At 45.9% G+C, this 12,086-nt stretch overlaps 5 non-coding genes across 5 annotated transcripts; all 5 read left to right on the top strand.

The window, feature by feature from the left end:
• The first annotated feature begins 1,035 nt into the window (after nucleotides 1-1,035).
• LOC130312535 (U2 spliceosomal RNA) lies at nucleotides 1,036-1,226 on the top strand. Its single transcript, XR_008860648.1, has one exon. It is a non-coding gene; the product is annotated as a U2 spliceosomal RNA (small nuclear RNA).
• Nucleotides 1,227-3,315: 2,089 nt separating this feature from the next.
• LOC130312524 (U2 spliceosomal RNA) lies at nucleotides 3,316-3,506 on the top strand. Its single transcript, XR_008860637.1, has one exon. It is a non-coding gene; the product is annotated as a U2 spliceosomal RNA (small nuclear RNA).
• A 2,095-nt stretch (nucleotides 3,507-5,601) lies between these two features.
• On the top strand, nucleotides 5,602-5,792 carry LOC130312513 (U2 spliceosomal RNA). The gene has a single exon (XR_008860626.1). It is a non-coding gene; the product is annotated as a U2 spliceosomal RNA (small nuclear RNA).
• A 2,094-nt stretch (nucleotides 5,793-7,886) lies between these two features.
• Nucleotides 7,887-8,077, top strand: LOC130312501 (U2 spliceosomal RNA). Its single transcript, XR_008860615.1, has one exon. It is a non-coding gene; the product is annotated as a U2 spliceosomal RNA (small nuclear RNA).
• A 2,092-nt stretch (nucleotides 8,078-10,169) lies between these two features.
• LOC130312490 (U2 spliceosomal RNA) lies at nucleotides 10,170-10,360 on the top strand. Its single transcript, XR_008860604.1, has one exon. It is a non-coding gene; the product is annotated as a U2 spliceosomal RNA (small nuclear RNA).
• Nucleotides 10,361-12,086: the final 1,726 nt, after the last annotated feature.

The following is a 12,086-nucleotide window of genomic DNA, read 5'->3' as shown; positions in this document are numbered from 1 at the left end:
AATACGCCCAGAAAAGAGGCGAAAAGGAGAAAAACGTAAAAAAACGTGAAAAAAAAGTAAGAGGAAGAGAAGGGAAAAAAAGGTGGAAATGGGTTTAAAAGTGATTTCGGCGGAGAAATATATATATATATATATATATATATATATATATATATATATATACGCGCACACACACACATATATATAAACGTATTCTCCGTTGAGATATTGCAGCCGCTGCTGTGTCCAGGCCCAGGAGCCTTAGCACTGTGCTGTGATGTCACTCAATACCACTGACATCACTAGGTGTAAACAACATCTCTCCTTTGCTGTGTATGTGACTATGGAGCTGTTTGGTGATGTCGTCTATTATGGCCTTCATAGAAGCAACAGGAGATTGTTGCATCCATCTAGAACCCTCAGAACTACAGTGCTATGATGTCACTCACTTCCACAGGCCTTGCAGAGTGTAAACAACAACAACCCAGCTTTGTTGTGTATGTAACCATAGGGATTTGTGATGTCACCTAGAACCTTCACAGCAGCGACAGCTTTATGAGGAGCATCAGCACTGCTCTGCCTGAGCAGAACCATCACCGCCATAGGTTGTCAAATAACCCGGGTTTAACCCACACAGGTAAGTCCAATGGGGTGCAGGCATGTCCTCTATGCTTACAGCTTCCCGTGGGTGTTGGTTTGATACCGTTTGGGGACAGCCAAGGAGGCATCTGCAGGCAACAAAGGTAGGTGTGTGCTTGTGTGTGTGTTTCCTATGCAGATCCTAAGCCCAGTGTCACATGCAAGTAGGAGGAGTAAGAAGGGTTCCTGGCAAATCCGGGTTATGGATTGCATTTAAAAAGGCCCCGTGGGAGTGCAATGGGCCCCTGTCTTGCTGCTTAGCAATAATGGTATGGGTTTAGGTTCTGCTGTGTGTACTGGTGGTTGACTGCCCCCCAGCCCAGAGTGTGCATGGAAAATTGTCTGGCAGCCTCCCTGACAGCAAGCAGTGATAGTGCCCATGAAGGGCACCTTGTTGGGCCCGCCCCTTTCACGGTTATCGCTTCTCGGCCTTTTGGCTAAGATCAAGTGTAGTATCTGTTCTTATCAGTTTAATATCTGATACGTCCCCTATCTGGGGACCATATATTAAATGGATTTTTGAGAACGGGGGCCGATTTCGAAGCTTGCTTCCGTCGCCCTATGCATTGACCCGATATGGCAGTATCTTCGGGTACAGTGCACCACCCCCTTACAGGGTTAAAAAGAAAGATTCCTACTTTCATTGCTACCTGCTTGCTGGCTAGCCAGCTAGCCAGCCCTGTGGGCCTTGCTGCTGCTGCAGCCAAAAAACAAAAGGTGGTGCTGCTGCTGCTTCTGCTGCTTCTGCTTGTGTCTGGCCGCTGTTGGAGCGTCCAGGCACAGGACTTCTGCTGCTGCTGACTAAATGGCCTCCTTAATTGGATCATTTGAGTAGCCAGCACACCTGTGCAGGTAGGGCATGACATGATAGGCAGCTGCCTTGATAGCGGGTGGGTCCTGAATGTTCCTAATTGACAAAATAAGATTAATGCTTATGAAGAAATATAAAATCTCATCCCTTCCCCAATATCGCGCCACACCCCTACCCCTTAATTCCCTGGTTGAACTTGATGGACATATGTCTTTTTTCGACCGTACTAACTATGTAACTATGTAACATAACATGGGGGGGGGGGGGGGGTCTCCTGGCTGTTCACACAGGTGTGTCATTGCTGTACATTGACCATGCATTGCTTCTGTGGTATTGCAAAGGCAAAGACAAATGCTTCCAGCCATCCATTGCACTAATGGATTGGTCATCAGCTGGCTGTCTATGTCCCGCATCAATATAGACCAAAGTACAGAGGGTTAGGCTATGCTATTGTGCACCTACCTGATGCATCAGAAGGTGCGAGGCCCTTGCTAAATTCTGTGCACAGACTTTGAGATCTATACTTTAGACTGTATCTAAACCTGCTCCAACATGGACTGACATTCTGGCCTACTTTCAGCCGATGCGACTTGTCTGTCGCTGAACAGTCGCTTTTTATGTATTCAGCACCTATGTATAATGTTGTAAAAATGCTCTAGAAGCTAAAGTCGCAGAAATGTCACACATATTTGGCCTGCAACTTTCTGTGCGACAAATTCAGACAGGAAAAATCAGTATAAATCCTTAGAAAATTATCCCCCAGTGTCTCCATCTGCTGGCGGTATTGAATAAGCATTGCTGCACTGATGGGGTATGCATTAGACGAAAAAAAAGAAGAAAAAGAAGAATAATACGCCCAGAAAAGAGGCGAAAAGGAGAAAAACGTAAAAAAACGTGAAAAAAAAGTAAGAGGAAGAGAAGGGAAAAAAAGGTGGAAATGGGTTTAAAAGTGATTTCGGCGGAGAAATATATATATATATATATATATATATATATATATATATATATATATACGCGCACACACACACATATATATAAACGTATTCTCCGTTGAGATATTGCAGCCGCTGCTGTGTCCAGGCCCAGGAGCCTTAGCACTGTGCTGTGATGTCACTCAATACCACTGACATCACTAGGTGTAAACAACATCTCTCCTTTGCTGTGTATGTGACTATGGAGCTGTTTGGTGATGTCGTCTATTATGGCCTTCATAGAAGCAACAGGAGATTGTTGCATCCATCTAGAACCCTCAGAACTACAGTGCTATGATGTCACTCACTTCCACAGGCCTTGCAGAGTGTAAACAACAACAACCCAGCTTTGTTGTGTATGTAACCATAGGGATTTGTGATGTCACCTAGAACCTTCACAGCAGCGACAGCTTTATGAGGAGCATCAGCACTGCTCTGCCTGAGCAGAACCATCACCGCCATAGGTTGTCAAATAACCCGGGTTTAACCCACACAGGTAAGTCCAATGGGGTGCAGGCATGTCCTCTATGCTTACAGCTTCCCGTGGGTGTTGGTTTGATACCGTTTGGGGACAGCCAAGGAGGCATCTGCAGGCAACAAAGGTAGGTGTGTGCTTGTGTGTGTGTTTCCTATGCAGATCCTAAGCCCAGTGTCACATGCAAGTAGGAGGAGTAAGAAGGGTTCCTGGCAAATCCGGGTTATGGATTGCATTTAAAAAGGCCCCGTGGGAGTGCAATGGGCCCCTGTCTTGCTGCTTAGCAATAATGGTATGGGTTTAGGTTCTGCTGTGTGTACTGGTGGTTGACTGCCCCCCAGCCCAGAGTGTGCATGGAAAATTGTCTGGCAGCCTCCCTGACAGCAAGCAGTGATAGTGCCCATGAAGGGCACCTTGTTGGGCCCGCCCCTTTCACGGTTATCGCTTCTCGGCCTTTTGGCTAAGATCAAGTGTAGTATCTGTTCTTATCAGTTTAATATCTGATACGTCCCCTATCTGGGGACCATATATTAAATGGATTTTTGAGAACGGGGGCCGATTTCGAAGCTTGCTTCCGTCGCCCTATGCATTGACCCGATATGGCAGTATCTTCGGGTACAGTGCACCACCCCCTTACAGGGTTAAAAAGAAAGATTCCTACTTTCATTGCTACCTGCTTGCTGGCTAGCCAGCTAGCCAGCCCTGTGGGCCTTGCTGCTGCTGCAGCCAAAAAACAAAAGGTGGTGCTGCTGCTGCTTCTGCTGCTTCTGCTTCTGCTTGTGTCTGGCCGCTGTTGGAGCGTCCAGGCACAGGACTTCTGCTGCTGCTGACTAAATGGCCTCCTTAATTGGATCATTTGAGTAGCCAGCACACCTGTGCAGGTAGGGCATGACATGATAGGCAGCTGCCTTGATAGCGGGTGGGTGCTGAATGTTCCTAATTGACAAAATAAGATTAATGCTTATGAAGAAATATAAAATCTCATCCCTTCCCCAATATCGCGCCACACCCCTACCCCTTAATTCCCTGGTTGAACTTGATGGACATATGTCTTTTTTCGACCGTACTAACTATGTAACTATGTAACATAACATGGGGGGGGGGGGGGGGGGTCTCCTGGCTGTTCACACAGGTGTGTCATTGCTGTACATTGACCATGCATTGCTTCTGTGGTATTGCAAAGGCAAAGACAAATGCTTCCAGCCATCCATTGCACTAATGGATTGGTCATCAGCTGGCTGTCTATGTCCCGCATCAATATAGACCAAAGTACAGAGGGTTAGGCTATGCTATTGTGCACCTACCTGATGCATCAGAAGGTGCGAGGCCCTTGCTAAATTCTGTGCACAGACTTTGAGATCTATACTTTAGACTGTATCTAAACCTGCTCCAACATGGACTGACATTCTGGCCTACTTTCAGCCGATGCGACTTGTCTGTCGCTGAACAGTCGCTTTTTATGTATTCAGCACCTATGTATAATGTTGTAAAAATGCTCTAGAAGCTAAAGTCGCAGAAATGTCACACATATTTGGCCTGCAACTTTCTGTGCGACAAATTCAGACAGGAAAAATCAGTATAAATCCTTAGAAAATTATCCCCCAGTGTCTCCATCTGCTGGCGGTATTGAATAAGCATTGCTGCACTGATGGGGTATGCATTAGACGAAAAAAAAGAAGAAAAAGAAGAATAATACGCCCAGAAAAGAGGCGAAAAGGAGAAAAACGTAAAAAAAAACGTGAAAAAAAAGTAAGAGGAAGAGAAGGGAAAAAAAGGTGGAAATGGGTTTAAAAGTGATTTCGGCGGAGAAATATATATATATATATATATATATATATATATATATATATATACGCGCACACACACACATATATATAAACGTATTCTCCGTTGAGATATTGCAGCCGCTGCTGTGTCCAGGCCCAGGAGCCTTAGCACTGTGCTGTGATGTCACTCAATACCACTGACATCACTAGGTGTAAACAACATCTCTCCTTTGCTGTGTATGTGACTATGGAGCTGTTTGGTGATGTCGTCTATTATGGCCTTCATAGAAGCAACAGGAGATTGTTGCATCCATCTAGAACCCTCAGAACTACAGTGCTATGATGTCACTCACTTCCACAGGCCTTGCAGAGTGTAAACAACAACAACCCAGCTTTGTTGTGTATGTAACCATAGGGATTTGTGATGTCACCTAGAACCTTCACAGCAGCGACAGCTTTATGAGGAGCATCAGCACTGCTCTGCCTGAGCAGAACCATCACCGCCATAGGTTGTCAAATAACCCGGGTTTAACCCACACAGGTAAGTCCAATGGGGTGCAGGCATGTCCTCTATGCTTACAGCTTCCCGTGGGTGTTGGTTTGATACCGTTTGGGGACAGCCAAGGAGGCATCTGCAGGCAACAAAGGTAGGTGTGTGCTTGTGTGTGTGTTTCCTATGCAGATCCTAAGCCCAGTGTCACATGCAAGTAGGAGGAGTAAGAAGGGTTCCTGGCAAATCCGGGTTATGGATTGCATTTAAAAAGGCCCCGTGGGAGTGCAATGGGCCCCTGTCTTGCTGCTTAGCAATAATGGTATGGGTTTAGGTTCTGCTGTGTGTACTGGTGGTTGACTGCCCCCCAGCCCAGAGTGTGCATGGAAAATTGTCTGGCAGCCTCCCTGACAGCAAGCAGTGATAGTGCCCATGAAGGGCACCTTGTTGGGCCCGCCCCTTTCACGGTTATCGCTTCTCGGCCTTTTGGCTAAGATCAAGTGTAGTATCTGTTCTTATCAGTTTAATATCTGATACGTCCCCTATCTGGGGACCATATATTAAATGGATTTTTGAGAACGGGGGCCGATTTCGAAGCTTGCTTCCGTCGCCCTATGCATTGACCCGATATGGCAGTATCTTCGGGTACAGTGCACCACCCCCTTACAGGGTTAAAAAGAAAGATTCCTACTTTCATTGCTACCTGCTTGCTGGCTAGCCAGCTAGCCAGCCCTGTGGGCCTTGCTGCTGCTGCAGCCAAAAAACAAAAGGTGGTGCTGCTGCTGCTTCTGCTGCTTCTGCTTCTGCTTGTGTCTGGCCGCTGTTGGAGCGTCCAGGCACAGGACTTCTGCTGCTGCTGACTAAATGGCCTCCTTAATTGGATCATTTGAGTAGCCAGCACACCTGTGCAGGTAGGGCATGACATGATAGGCAGCTGCCTTGATAGCGGGTGGGTGCTGAATGTTCCTAATTGACAAAATAAGATTAATGCTTATGAAGAAATATAAAATCTCATCCCTTCCCCAATATCGCGCCACACCCCTACCCCTTAATTCCCTGGTTGAACTTGATGGACATATGTCTTTTTTCGACCGTACTAACTATGTAACTATGTAACATAACATGGGGGGGGGGGGGGGTCTCCTGGCTGTTCACACAGGTGTGTCATTGCTGTACATTGACCATGCATTGCTTCTGTGGTATTGCAAAGGCAAAGACAAATGCTTCCAGCCATCCATTGCACTAATGGATTGGTCATCAGCTGGCTGTCTATGTCCCGCATCAATATAGACCAAAGTACAGAGGGTTAGGCTATGCTATTGTGCACCTACCTGATGCATCAGAAGGTGCGAGGCCCTTGCTAAATTCTGTGCACAGACTTTGAGATCTATACTTTAGACTGTATCTAAACCTGCTCCAACATGGACTGACATTCTGGCCTACTTTCAGCCGATGCGACTTGTCTGTCGCTGAACAGTCGCTTTTTATGTATTCAGCACCTATGTATAATGTTGTAAAAATGCTCTAGAAGCTAAAGTCGCAGAAATGTCACACATATTTGGCCTGCAACTTTCTGTGCGACAAATTCAGACAGGAAAAATCAGTATAAATCCTTAGAAAATTATCCCCCAGTGTCTCCATCTGCTGGCGGTATTGAATAAGCATTGCTGCACTGATGGGGTATGCATTAGACGAAAAAAAAGAAGAAAAAGAAGAATAATACGCCCAGAAAAGAGGCGAAAAGGAGAAAAACGTAAAAAAACGTGAAAAAAAAGTAAGAGGAAGAGAAGGGAAAAAAAGGTGGAAATGGGTTTAAAAGTGATTTCGGCGGAGAAATATATATATATATATATATATATATATATATATATATATATATATACGCGCACACACACACATATATATAAACGTATTCTCCGTTGAGATATTGCAGCCGCTGCTGTGTCCAGGCCCAGGAGCCTTAGCACTGTGCTGTGATGTCACTCAATACCACTGACATCACTAGGTGTAAACAACATCTCTCCTTTGCTGTGTATGTGACTATGGAGCTGTTTGGTGATGTCGTCTATTATGGCCTTCATAGAAGCAACAGGAGATTGTTGCATCCATCTAGAACCCTCAGAACTACAGTGCTATGATGTCACTCACTTCCACAGGCCTTGCAGAGTGTAAACAACAACAACCCAGCTTTGTTGTGTATGTAACCATAGGGATTTGTGATGTCACCTAGAACCTTCACAGCAGCGACAGCTTTATGAGGAGCATCAGCACTGCTCTGCCTGAGCAGAACCATCACCGCCATAGGTTGTCAAATAACCCGGGTTTAACCCACACAGGTAAGTCCAATGGGGTGCAGGCATGTCCTCTATGCTTACAGCTTCCCGTGGGTGTTGGTTTGATACCGTTTGGGGACAGCCAAGGAGGCATCTGCAGGCAACAAAGGTAGGTGTGTGCTTGTGTGTGTGTTTCCTATGCAGATCCTAAGCCCAGTGTCACATGCAAGTAAGAGGAGTAAGAAGGGTTCCTGGCAAATCCGGGTTATGGATTGCATTTAAAAAGGCCCCGTGGGAGTGCAATGGGCCCCTGTCTTGCTGCTTAGCAATAATGGTATGGGTTTAGGTTCTGCTGTGTGTACTGGTGGTTGACTGCCCCCCAGCCCAGAGTGTGCATGGAAAATTGTCTGGCAGCCTCCCTGACAGCAAGCAGTGATAGTGCCCATGAAGGGCACCTTGTTGGGCCCGCCCCTTTCACGGTTATCGCTTCTCGGCCTTTTGGCTAAGATCAAGTGTAGTATCTGTTCTTATCAGTTTAATATCTGATACGTCCCCTATCTGGGGACCATATATTAAATGGATTTTTGAGAACGGGGGCCGATTTCGAAGCTTGCTTCCGTCGCCCTATGCATTGACCCGATATGGCAGTATCTTCGGGTACAGTGCACCACCCCCTTACAGGGTTAAAAAGAAAGATTCCTACTTTCATTGCTACCTGCTTGCTGGCTAGCCAGCTAGCCAGCCCTGTGGGCCTTGCTGCTGCTGCAGCCAAAAAACAAAAGGTGGTGCTGCTGCTGCTTCTGCTGCTTCTGCTTCTGCTTGTGTCTGGCCGCTGTTGGAGCGTCCAGGCACAGGACTTCTGCTGCTGCTGACTAAATGGCCTCCTTAATTGGATCATTTGAGTAGCCAGCACACCTGTGCAGGTAGGGCATGACATGATAGGCAGCTGCCTTGATAGCGGGTGGGTGCTGAATGTTCCTAATTGACAAAATAAGATTAATGCTTATGAAGAAATATAAAATCTCATCCCTTCCCCAATATCGCGCCACACCCCTACCCCTTAATTCCCTGGTTGAACTTGATGGACATATGTCTTTTTTCGACCGTACTAACTATGTAACTATGTAACATAACATGGGGGGGGGGGGGGGGGTCTCCTGGCTGTTCACACAGGTGTGTCATTGCTGTACATTGACCATGCATTGCTTCTGTGGTATTGCAAAGGCAAAGACAAATGCTTCCAGCCATCCATTGCACTAATGGATTGGTCATCAGCTGGCTGTCTATGTCCCGCATCAATATAGACCAAAGTACAGAGGGTTAGGCTATGCTATTGTGCACCTACCTGATGCATCAGAAGGTGCGAGGCCCTTGCTAAATTCTGTGCACAGACTTTGAGATCTATACTTTAGACTGTATCTAAACCTGCTCCAACATGGACTGACATTCTGGCCTACTTTCAGCCGATGTGACTTGTCTGTCGCTGAACAGTCGCTTTTTATGTATTCAGCACCTATGTATAATGTTGTAAAAATGCTCTAGAAGCTAAAGTCGCAGAAATGTCACACATATTTGGCCTGCAACTTTCTGTGCGACAAATTCAGACAGGAAAAATCAGTATAAATCCTTAGAAAATTATCCCCCAGTGTCTCCATCTGCTGGCGGTATTGAATAAGCATTGCTGCACTGATGGGGTATGCATTAGACGAAAAAAAAGAAGAAAAAGAAGAATAATACGCCCAGAAAAGAGGCGAAAAGGAGAAAAACGTAAAAAAACGTGAAAAAAAAGTAAGAGGAAGAGAAGGGAAAAAAAGGTGGAAATGGGTTTAAAAGTGATTTCGGCGGAGAAATATATATATATATATATATATATATATATATATATATATATACGCGCACACACACACATATATATAAACGTATTCTCCGTTGAGATATTGCAGCCGCTGCTGTGTCCAGGCCCAGGAGCCTTAGCACTGTGCTGTGATGTCACTCAATACCACTGACATCACTAGGTGTAAACAACATCTCTCCTTTGCTGTGTATGTGACTATGGAGCTGTTTGGTGATGTCGTCTATTATGGCCTTCATAGAAGCAACAGGAGATTGTTGCATCCATCTAGAACCCTCAGAACTACAGTGCTATGATGTCACTCGCTTCCACAGGCCTTGCAGAGTGTAAACAACAACAACCCAGCTTTGTTGTGTATGTAACCATAGGGATTTGTGATGTCACCTAGAACCTTCACAGCAGCGACAGCTTTATGAGGAGCATCAGCACTGCTCTGCCTGAGCAGAACCATCACCGCCATAGGTTGTCAAATAACCCGGGTTTAACCCACACAGGTAAGTCCAATGGGGTGCAGGCATGTCCTCTATGCTTACAGCTTCCCGTGGGTGTTGGTTTGATACCGTTTGGGGACAGCCAAGGAGGCATCTGCAGGCAACAAAGGTAGGTGTGTGCTTGTGTGTGTGTTTCCTATGCAGATCCTAAGCCCAGTGTCACATGCAAGTAAGAGGAGTAAGAAGGGTTCCTGGCAAATCCGGGTTATGGATTGCATTTAAAAAGGCCCCGTGGGAGTGCAATGGGCCCCTGTCTTGCTGCTTAGCAATAATGGTATGGGTTTAGGTTCTGCTGTGTGTACTGGTGGTTGACTGCCCCCCAGCCCAGAGTGTGCATGGAAAATTGTCTGGCAGCCTCCCTGACAGCAAGCAGTGATAGTGCCCATGAAGGGCACCTTGTTGGGCCCGCCCCTTTCACGGTTATCGCTTCTCGGCCTTTTGGCTAAGATCAAGTGTAGTATCTGTTCTTATCAGTTTAATATCTGATACGTCCCCTATCTGGGGACCATATATTAAATGGATTTTTGAGAACGGGGGCCGATTTCGAAGCTTGCTTCCGTCGCCCTATGCATTGACCCGATATGGCAGTATCTTCGGGTACAGTGCACCACCCCCTTACAGGGTTAAAAAGAAAGATTCCTACTTTCATTGCTACCTGCTTGCTGGCTAGCCAGCTAGCCAGCCCTGTGGGCCTTGCTGCTGCTGCAGCCAAAAAACAAAAGGTGGTGCTGCTGCTGCTTCTGCTGCTTCTGCTTCTGCTTGTGTCTGGCCGCTGTTGGAGCGTCCAGGCACAGGACTTCTGCTGCTGCTGACTAAATGGCCTCCTTAATTGGATCATTTGAGTAGCCAGCACACCTGTGCAGGTAGGGCATGACATGATAGGCAGCTGCCTTGATAGCGGGTGGGTGCTGAATGTTCCTAATTGACAAAATAAGATTAATGCTTATGAAGAAATATAAAATCTCATCCCTTCCCCAATATCGCGCCACACCCCTACCCCTTAATTCCCTGGTTGAACTTGATGGACATATGTCTTTTTTCGACCGTACTAACTATGTAACTATGTAACATAACATGGGGGGGGGGGGGGGGTCTCCTGGCTGTTCACACAGGTGTGTCATTGCTGTACATTGACCATGCATTGCTTCTGTGGTATTGCAAAGGCAAAGACAAATGCTTCCAGCCATCCATTGCACTAATGGATTGGTCATCAGCTGGCTGTCTATGTCCCGCATCAATATAGACCAAAGTACAGAGGGTTAGGCTATGCTATTGTGCACCTACCTGATGCATCAGAAGGTGCGAGGCCCTTGCTAAATTCTGTGCACAGACTTTGAGATCTATACTTTAGACTGTATCTAAACCTGCTCCAACATGGACTGACATTCTGGCCTACTTTCAGCCGATGTGACTTGTCTGTCGCTGAACAGTCGCTTTTTATGTATTCAGCACCTATGTATAATGTTGTAAAAATGCTCTAGAAGCTAAAGTCGCAGAAATGTCACACATATTTGGCCTGCAACTTTCTGTGCGACAAATTCAGACAGGAAAAATCAGTATAAATCCTTAGAAAATTATCCCCCAGTGTCTCCATCTGCTGGCGGTATTGAATAAGCATTGCTGCACTGATGGGGTATGCATTAGACGAAAAAAAAGAAGAAAAAGAAGAATAATACGCCCAGAAAAGAGGCGAAAAGGAGAAAAACGTAAAAAAACGTGAAAAAAAAGTAAGAGGAAGAGAAGGGAAAAAAAGGTGGAAATGGGTTTAAAAGTGATTTCGGCGGAGAAATATATATATATATATATTATATATATATATATATATATATATATATATACGCGCACACACACACATATATATAAACGTATTCTCCGTTGAGATATTGCAGCCGCTGCTGTGTCCAGGCCCAGGAGCCTTAGCACTGTGCTGTGATGTCACTCAATACCACTGACATCACTAGGTGTAAACAACATCTCTCCTTTGCTGTGTATGTGACTATGGAGCTGTTTGGTGATGTCGTCTATTATGGCCTTCATAGAAGCAACAGGAGATTGTTGCATCCATCTAGAACCCTCAGAACTACAGTGCTATGATGTCACTCACTTCCACAGGCCTTGCAGAGTGTAAACAACAACAACCCAGCTTTGTTGTGTATGTAACCATAGGGATTTGTGATGTCACCTAGAACCTTCACAGCAGCGACAGCTTTATGAGGAGCATCAGCACTGCTCTGCCTGAGCAGAACCATCACCGCCATAGGTTGTCAAATAACCCGGGTTTAACCCACACAGGTAAGTCCAATGGGGTGCAGGCATGTCCTCTATGCTTACAGCTTCCC

This window comes from Hyla sarda, unplaced genomic scaffold (genome assembly GCF_029499605.1).
Source record: "Hyla sarda isolate aHylSar1 unplaced genomic scaffold, aHylSar1.hap1 scaffold_172, whole genome shotgun sequence".
Taxonomy (NCBI): domain Eukaryota; kingdom Metazoa; phylum Chordata; class Amphibia; order Anura; family Hylidae; genus Hyla; species Hyla sarda.
This window is presented reverse-complemented; position numbering and strand designations above follow the sequence as displayed.